This window comes from Myotis brandtii, unplaced genomic scaffold (assembly GCF_000412655.1).
Source record: "Myotis brandtii unplaced genomic scaffold, ASM41265v1 scaffold381, whole genome shotgun sequence".
Classification (NCBI taxonomy): Eukaryota; Metazoa; Chordata; class Mammalia; order Chiroptera; family Vespertilionidae; genus Myotis; species Myotis brandtii.
In genome coordinates this window covers 393,635-401,870 of record NW_005364633.1, presented here as the reverse complement: position 1 = coordinate 401,870, position 8,236 = coordinate 393,635, and the positions used below count along the sequence as shown (strand labels likewise).

At 43.4% G+C, this 8,236-nt stretch overlaps 1 long non-coding RNA gene across 1 annotated transcript in view; it reads left to right on the top strand.

Moving 5' to 3' along the window:
- LOC106727167 overlaps nt 1-7,851 on the top strand; it is a 22,921-nt gene extending 15,070 nt beyond the window's left edge. Inside the window, exon 3 of the long non-coding RNA XR_001363327.1 lies at nt 7,607-7,851. This is a non-coding gene — a long non-coding RNA (uncharacterized LOC106727167). The remainder of the gene's footprint in view (nt 1-7,606) is intronic.
- The last annotated feature ends 385 nt before the right edge of the window (nt 7,852-8,236 follow it).

Sequence of the window (8,236 nt, the reverse complement as noted above, 5' to 3'; positions counted from 1 at the left end):
GGGGGGGGAAGGACACATATGTAATACCCTTTGTAATACTTATTATAATATTTTTTTAAAAAGAATAAAAAAAGAAAAGAAAAGAAAAAAAAAATTAAAAAAAAAAAAACAGCTTTCTTTAAACGTTCATGGAAATCCTTTATCTATAATAGTATGAGAAATCATGTTCCAGGCACATATCTTTAAGTTTTATCTTTACACAGTTTGAGGCTTTGGCACTCAGCCACCTTAACCCCTGTAGAGAAATGACATGCCCAAGTGTCCTGGGCTCTAAAATCACACCACTGGAGCCCGGTCTGCGCCAGCAGGAGTGAGCCAGCCCTGTCCCCATGCTCCAGGCCCGCCCTTTCAGCTTCTAAGGCTCAGGGCTCACCACATTCCTCAGGGCACACTCCCCCTCTGCTCCTCTTTACAGACTATTCACTCTAGTCCTAATCCTAGTAAAACCAAGCCGACTGTGCCCAGAGGGTGAGAACGGGGACAGACCTAGACCGCAGTCTGTGGTTTTATTTCATCAGCAGAGTCACTCCAGAAAGGTACCAAAGCTGCTTCTATATATACAGTATCTACAGTTTAATATAAGCCTTCATCTGGCAGATTCTTCAGTTAGGGAAAAAAGATGCCAAGCTGTCTCTCCATACTGAGCCTGAATTCCGTGGATTCTGATGTATTATAACAGCCTAAAAAATGCAGAATCATAGAATGGTAGAGGTGGAAGGAAGGAATCCGGCCCGCTCCCCCATCTGTTTGTTAACCTCCTCTAGCATTCCTCAAAATTGACTATCCACCCACAGTTTAAAGAAGAGGATTTTTAAAAGAATAAGGAGCCTAATTCTGAAATTGTAATCAGAATTTCTCGAAGAATGCTCTGCAGACAGCCTGCATCAGGATTATGTGGGTGCTGCCGGAGGGTCCTGGGGCTCTACCCAAAAAGGACAGAATCCTTGGGCCTGGGGACACATCCTAGGAATCTTGCCCCCCAGGGATTTCTTTTTGTTACTGACGCCTTCTAGCAGGGACAGCCCTGTAGATGACAGGCTGGAGGAAGGCTTTTTGGCCTTTGAGTGGAGCCGTCTGTCTGCAGGCTTTTCGCAGGAATGTGGTAAGACAGCCACCACAAACCCCCAATATCTTCTCCCACGGCACACTGAGCAGCCGAGGGAGTTATGAAGCTGACACATGCCTACGTTCTACTTCCTGGTGAAGCTGAGGGAAGGAGCCCTGCCCTGGACCAGGGAGAGGGAGGGGGCCTCACAGAAGACCAGTCCGGCCTTGGTCCTGGTCTGACCCCATGGCGGGCCCTCTGGCAGCGCCTCCACGCAGCCATGCTCCAGGAGAAGGCTTGCACATGAATGACAGCCTGCAGACACTGACTTATTAGGAAGCACAAGTCAATGATGCTAGGATCCAGGGAGCACATCACAATCAGTTTATTCAAAAGATAAAAATAGACAAGTGGAAAGGTGGACCGGAACACAGGAAGTTGGAAAGAAAACCAGTGAAAGGAATTTAGACACAATTCAGGTCATAATAAAACGAGACTTAATCATATGTTACCCACCTCAGCTGAAACAGAGAGCGTATTTTTAGGGTGGGGAGGGCTGTGCCGACTCGCCCTTCGGAGGAGGCTCAGGCTGAGCTTTCCAGAAAAACCACCGAGCCGCCACGCTCAGGAGACAAGAGCCGGCTGTGTTGAAAACGCAGGAGCCAGAAATGACACATACCAAGCAGATGACCAAAAAAACTAGGCAAAGGAGAACAGAGAAATTCATTCTTCTTTCTCCTGAGAGGGAAAAGCATCCAACGACGCCTCGCTTAGCCTCCTCTCCTCTCCCTCTCCCAAGGAGGAGCATGAGCCTGGGAATGAGACACCCTGGGCTCTCCCCCGGCTCGCCGCTGCCTGGGTGATTTTAACCACCAAACTCCGTGTTCCCAACTCTTGATGTCTTCACCTACAGGCAATAGAGGGTCTTGGCTGAGGCTGAACTTCAAAATTTGTGAAGTTTTTTTCTGTGTGTTTTGGTCTCCACAAGTAAATATTCATTCATCTTTAAACTGTTTCCTGTTTAAAAGAAAATCATGCCCAGAATTACACAAATTTAAAGCAAGGGCCATTCCCCTGAGCAGGGTAGTGAGCATCCTGGGGTGGTAAGAGGAGTGGCTGGTGGGGTAGCGTGGGGCGAGGTTTCATCCCCAAGTCTCTGGGGTTGACGGCCTACGGCCTACGTGCGCGTGTTTGCGTGCATTTCGGCGGCAGGGAAAGGAAACATTTTTCTTGGACGTAGGGATGCAGGAGTGGGAACACAGAGAGAACTGTTGCTGCTTCTTGTTGAGACAGGTTTTTGCTTAAAGGAGTAAAGAAGGGAGGACATTCTATTTTGAGAGGCACTAGGTGCCAGCAGAGGGGCCTCGGAAGCCCACTACCTGGAGAGAGCGGCTTCGGCTCCCCTTCGAGGCTCTGCCGGGTGAAGGCCACTCAAGGCTGCTTCACCGTCCTTCGAGGGGCAGCAGGTCCTTGAAGTCAGGTGCTGCAGACATTGGCAAGAGGGAACCCAACAGGAGAGGAAGGACTTGGTTTTTCTGTCAGGTGAGGACCCTGTTGGTGACTCAGAAATCACAGGGGGACACTTTCCAAGGCGGCGGGAGTGGTGTACAGAACACAGCTATGCTATGAGGACGTATGGGGAGCGTTGGCAGTGAGCATTGTATAGTCAGTCTCGCAGCACTAAGCATACACCGGCGCCTGCTGCGCAGAGCTGCCCGAGAGAACTGGGGCCTGGGCCCAGCACGGTTGGACGCTGGAGGCAATGGTGTGCTCAGCTTTCATAACTTGCTTGCCTCTGGGAATCTGGAGAGCCAGCATATCACTCCTGTATTCTCCTGTCATCCTGTCATGGGAGGATTAGCAATGTCTCCACATGCCTCCCCCTCCCTCCCCCCTCCCCCTCCCTCTCCTCAAAGACAAATCAAAACAGTAGAAGACAGCTCTACAATTTTGCTCATATTCGACCCATCTTCCTGCTGTTATAATCTTCATTAAAAGTGATATTTTAATGCCAAAATAACCTATCCCTTTTAAGGCAGAAATCGTATATTTCTCTGCTTAATTCTGCAATGCTTTGCACAATGCACACTTAATGAATTTTGACACTTATGGAACCAAAAACACCATGTCTTAGATAGGCACATGAAAAAGCTATAAAACTTTAGGTTTCATAAAATATACATGTACACAAGGTTTTGTGTTTTAGGTTCACACTACGATTTGTATGAACATGAGTGCACAGCTGCTTTCTTTTACCATGAGGAATTTATTATTCAAATAATAAATGGCCATGTTTTACATTGGAGCCTGGTGATTTTCTCAAGTATTATGATAATAATAATAATAATAATAATATTCTTAAAACATTATAGCATAATATAAAGGTAAACAAGACATTGGTATTTTGTTTTCTTTAATACACTAGAGGCCTGATGCACAAAATTCGTGCAAGGGGCTCGGCCCTCACAGCCCTGGCTTCGTCCAGAAGGTTGTTCGGCCGTCTGGTCTAATTAGCATGTTATGCTTTTATTATTATAGATTATCTCATATAGTATTAAAGTATTCTCTTAAAATAGATGAAGAACTTAAGCACCACGTTTAAAAATCTATTGTTACATGTTATTATAAGCCCAGGATATATATACCTGAAAGCCTTGAAAATATACTCTTGAATTCCAAACATGTGAGAAAATTGTTAAGAAGACCCTTGATTGAGTGCAGAGTACCAGCACCACTGACTGTCTCTCTCCTTAATATTTTCAGTTTTAAAGGCACACCTTTGGAGTCAGGGGCACAGATAGCCTGTGTAGTGTCTTTCTGTGAATTAGAAAAAGGTACCTGTTTTTAGGGGTAAAGTCCATTCTCCCCCCTTCCCCAGGACATGAGGTTTGGCAAGTGAAATTGGGTCTGAATTTCAGTTCCCCTGACTGCTCTATCAAGTATCTGCATAACACTCAGACTAAAAGTCTGACTGTGGCAGCCTTACTCACATTTCATTGTCTAAGACTTTTCACCTCTAAGGTCCACCTGCATTATCTGTTAGTCTTTATATTTGCCTACACTCTTCATTCATTCATCATTTTCTTGATTTTTTTCCATGTCTTCCTTCAGTTCTCTGAGCATCTTTAAGACAGCTGTTTCAATGTCTTTGTCAAGTAGATTCACCATCTAGACAGTTTCTGTTGGTTTAGTTTTTCCTTTGAATGGGCCATATTTTCCTGTTTCTTTGTATGCCTGGTAATTTTTTGGTTGTTGTTGAAAAAATGGACATTTAAATCCAATAATTTGGTAACTCTGGAAATAAGACTCCTCCTTCCCTAGGGTTTTCTGTTTTTATTTTGGGATTTGGTTTTTTTTATTGTTGTAGGCTGTCTCTGTACTGAGAATCCGGCTGAGGTGTCACCTTAAGGTCTTCTCGGGTCTTTTCTGAGCCTGTGCCTTTGCCTGGATATGTGCAGTGACTTTCTAATTAATTTCCCCTGTATATGTGGTTGCTTTTGATGTCCTAGTTCTTAAAGAGAGAGAGAGAGAGAGAGAGAGAGAGAGAGAGAGAGAGAAGTTAAGGGTAAGCCCCTTGAACCCATGGAAGTTAACTTCAGCCAGAGGCGGAGGGGCTTGCAGCATGAGGGTAGGTGTACCACATGGCAGCTGCCTCTTTGTCTGCTCCTCTGTGGTCATAAACAGCAGTCAGCAATCAGAGAGCAGATCCGGATATTTGGAGGACAGTGTTCTTCCCCCCCACCCCCCCAACCCCATGCTGGCTCTGGCACGCTGCATGCAAGCTGCCCAGGAACAAGTGCACAGCTGCCTGCCACCGGGTGGGGGCCTGGGTAGTGGCTACTATGCTCAGAGCTGACATTGTAAAATATAACCACAATTTACCCTTTAAGCCTTCTCCTGGAAGTTTGGAGCCTTTAATAGACTCCAAATAGTTATATCAGGCAGATTTGAGTACAGTTGTCACCTAAGTGGGGAGTCAGATTCCTGGTGCTGACTACTCTGCCTGCTCCTTTCCCAAAGACTCACTAACTCTTACCAAAAGTCTCTTTCACTGTGAGGATTTTGCTCACTTGCATCTTAATTACTAAACCTTTTAGATAAGAAAAATAGGCATCTTAGGTCAGTTTGCCTCCCAAGCATTTTTCGAATTCTAATACATTGTATTATACAGTGTTCTACACTTTGTTTTCATTATATTATTTTATTTTATTTTTAACAATAACATGGGGAAATAGTAAGGGCAAATAGTATCATCTCCACCTTATAGTCAGGAAAATTGAGCCTCAGGGCACATTAGAAATGGCTAATCAGTGAGTGATAAGAGTCAGAACTCAAACCACACTTTTCTCAGACCTAGATCTCTGTCTGCCACTCCAAACTACCTCTGTAGAGCAACAGTAAATTTCTCTAGGAAACCAGAAAGTTTGACCCTAAGCAGTGAGGACAGTCTAGGAGTCTGGAAATAGAAATATCACTGCCAAAGCCCTTCTTGACCATCACTTGCTCTCTCTGCCCGTTCTGATTGTGAGTAAGCTTACCTGTTAGAGAGAGAATGAAATAGGTAAGAAGTTGGGAGGCTGCATCTAAGCAAGACCCTGATGGCAGCTATACACTTCTTGCTTCCCCCTGCAGCTAAGAGAATGGCCAGATGCCAGATGGGTTGGAAGTAACAAAATGTATAGCCTCTCTAGGAGGGTCCAGATTCCTTCAGGATGTGGATTTAGACTGACTATCCAAATTTCTGTTGTCATCAAAGATTAAGAACAGAATTAGAATAAGCTAGTTAAACATTAGTGATAAATACATCCAATCATACCTAAAATTTGGTCATTTTCAAACATGTAATGTTTAATTATTGTATCCCTGATAATACAATGTTGTTGTTTTTTTAAAACAAAGTTAAAATTTTACTTAAGGAAGCCTAAAATTTAGTGAATACAATCTTTCTTTTTTAAAAAAAATATATTTTATTGATTTTTTTACAGAGAGGAAGGGAGAAAGAGAGTCAGAAACATCGATGAGAGAGAAACATTGATCAGCTGCCTCCTGCGCACCCCCTACTGGGGATGTGCCCACAACCAAGGTACATGCCCTTGACCAGAATCGAACCTGGGACCCTTCAGTCCGCAGGCCGACGCTCTATCCACTGAGCAAACCGGTTAGGGCGAATACAATCTTTCTTAAAACCATACTTCCTGCCTTAGCCTAATTATTTGGATGAAGAGTTCACAAACGTAAATGCCACAGAGGCCAGGTGGGTAACCTGTAGCAGGCTGGGGGGAGCACGTGTGCATGGATTATAATTCAGGGGTCCTCAAACTTTTTAAACAGGGGGCCAGTTCACTGTCCCTCAGACCGTTGGAGGGCCGGACTATAGTTTAAAAAAAAACTATGAACAAATTCCTATGCACACTGCACATATCTTATTTTGAAGTAAAAAAACAAAACGGGAACAAATACAATATTTGTATTTGCATGTGGCCCGCGGGCCGTAGTTTGAGGACCCCTGGATTATATGAATGACGAATGCTGGAGACAGCCTTGCTGTCTAAATGGAGCGGTTGGACTCAGCGACAGCCAATCCTTACTGTGAGGAAATGCAGAGCCAATAATTGCTAGATCTTCTCATTCTTTTTCCAAGAAAAACTGAAAAAATCTTTATTGTTATGTGAACACTCCTTATTATTAAATGTGGACTTAAATTTAAAATGAACAAGCCAACAAACCATTTGAATCGAGCAAAATATGGCTGCTGGCCACCAATTTATCTCGGTTCTGACCAGGTGATAAGATATTTATTGCCCCCTAGTGGTAGTTTTCTTCAATTTTAGCTTTACTTGTAGAGGAATGAGGTGACAGCAAATTTCAGTGTTTGGCACATTTGTGTGAGGAGCATGGTCCTGCTGGGTGGGCGAATTGCCCACTTCCAACATCCATGCCAGTGCTTCCTTATATTGGCACAAACGGCCAAGGTGAAAATCAGTACTGCAGTGAGGGTTAGTGATGCAAATAACTGAAAATAAACATTCACAAACACTGATATTTGTGTGATAATCAGTACAATATGGAGTCACTTTTTAAGCATATATTATCAAATATTCAGGGTGTGTGCTGGGCACAGCTAATGCAAGTAGTGACAAGAACATTAGGCCCTCATGGCTGTAGGATTGAGCATCTGGACCATGACTCACTCAGGCAGTTGGCCAATTCCCCAACTGGTACTAAAAACAACTGAAGTACAGTTTTCCCATCTGTAAATATGGGGATAAGAACACTCCCTGTCTCCTAGGGGTATAAAACTCAGTGTCCTCAACATCCTTTAGGGGGAAAAGTTCTTACTGATGATTGCCCAACCTCCTGCCATCCCCTGGGTCAGCAAGGCAAGCAGGTCAGACTGGCTTATCTTCTATGCACACCCTCTGCCCAGACTGGGTGTGGCTCTTCCTCATTCTTTGGTTTAAGGTTGATTTCTTTTCAGCTGATGTTCCCATATAAAAATGTTTGGAGCAGGAGAGGGGAAAGTAGAATGTGACTTGGGCTGGTTTCCACTTCCATTTCAAGGTCAGCCACGTATTTAGAGCACATGGAAGGTGTGTCTGCTTGGAAGGAGCTCGAGTACTCATTTGTGATGGAAAATTACAGGAGCCTGCCAGAAAAGAATTACTGCAGAGTATTGCCCTTCACAGGGGAGTTGAAAGTACCTTCTGCAGACTTTGCTTCGTCCCGGAAGGACGTCCAGAAGGACATCAGGTCTAATTAGCATATTATGCTTTTATTATTATAGATGTAAGAATGTATTGAATAAAAACAAGACACTATTAAAAATTAAAATCTACCCACTTCTGAGTGCTATTATTTACATGAATACATTAAAACAAGAAAGTGTTTTTACTCCAAATACGAGATACTATATAGCATATTAATACCAAGTATGAGGCGAGAGTATAAAAGTGTTAACGATTTTGTAAATAAATATTACACCACATATATTCAAAGAATTCAGCAGATGAAAGTTATGTGCTTGTTCCAATGCTAAGATTTGTGGAGTTCCTCTTCTTGAATTATCTTTACATCCTGTTTACTTGAAAATTACTCACATTGGGTTTTAATCATGCTTCATATTGAAGTCATTTAAGTGATGGTTATGTTTTGTGTTTTCATGACATAAAAGTCATAACACTTAAAAATATA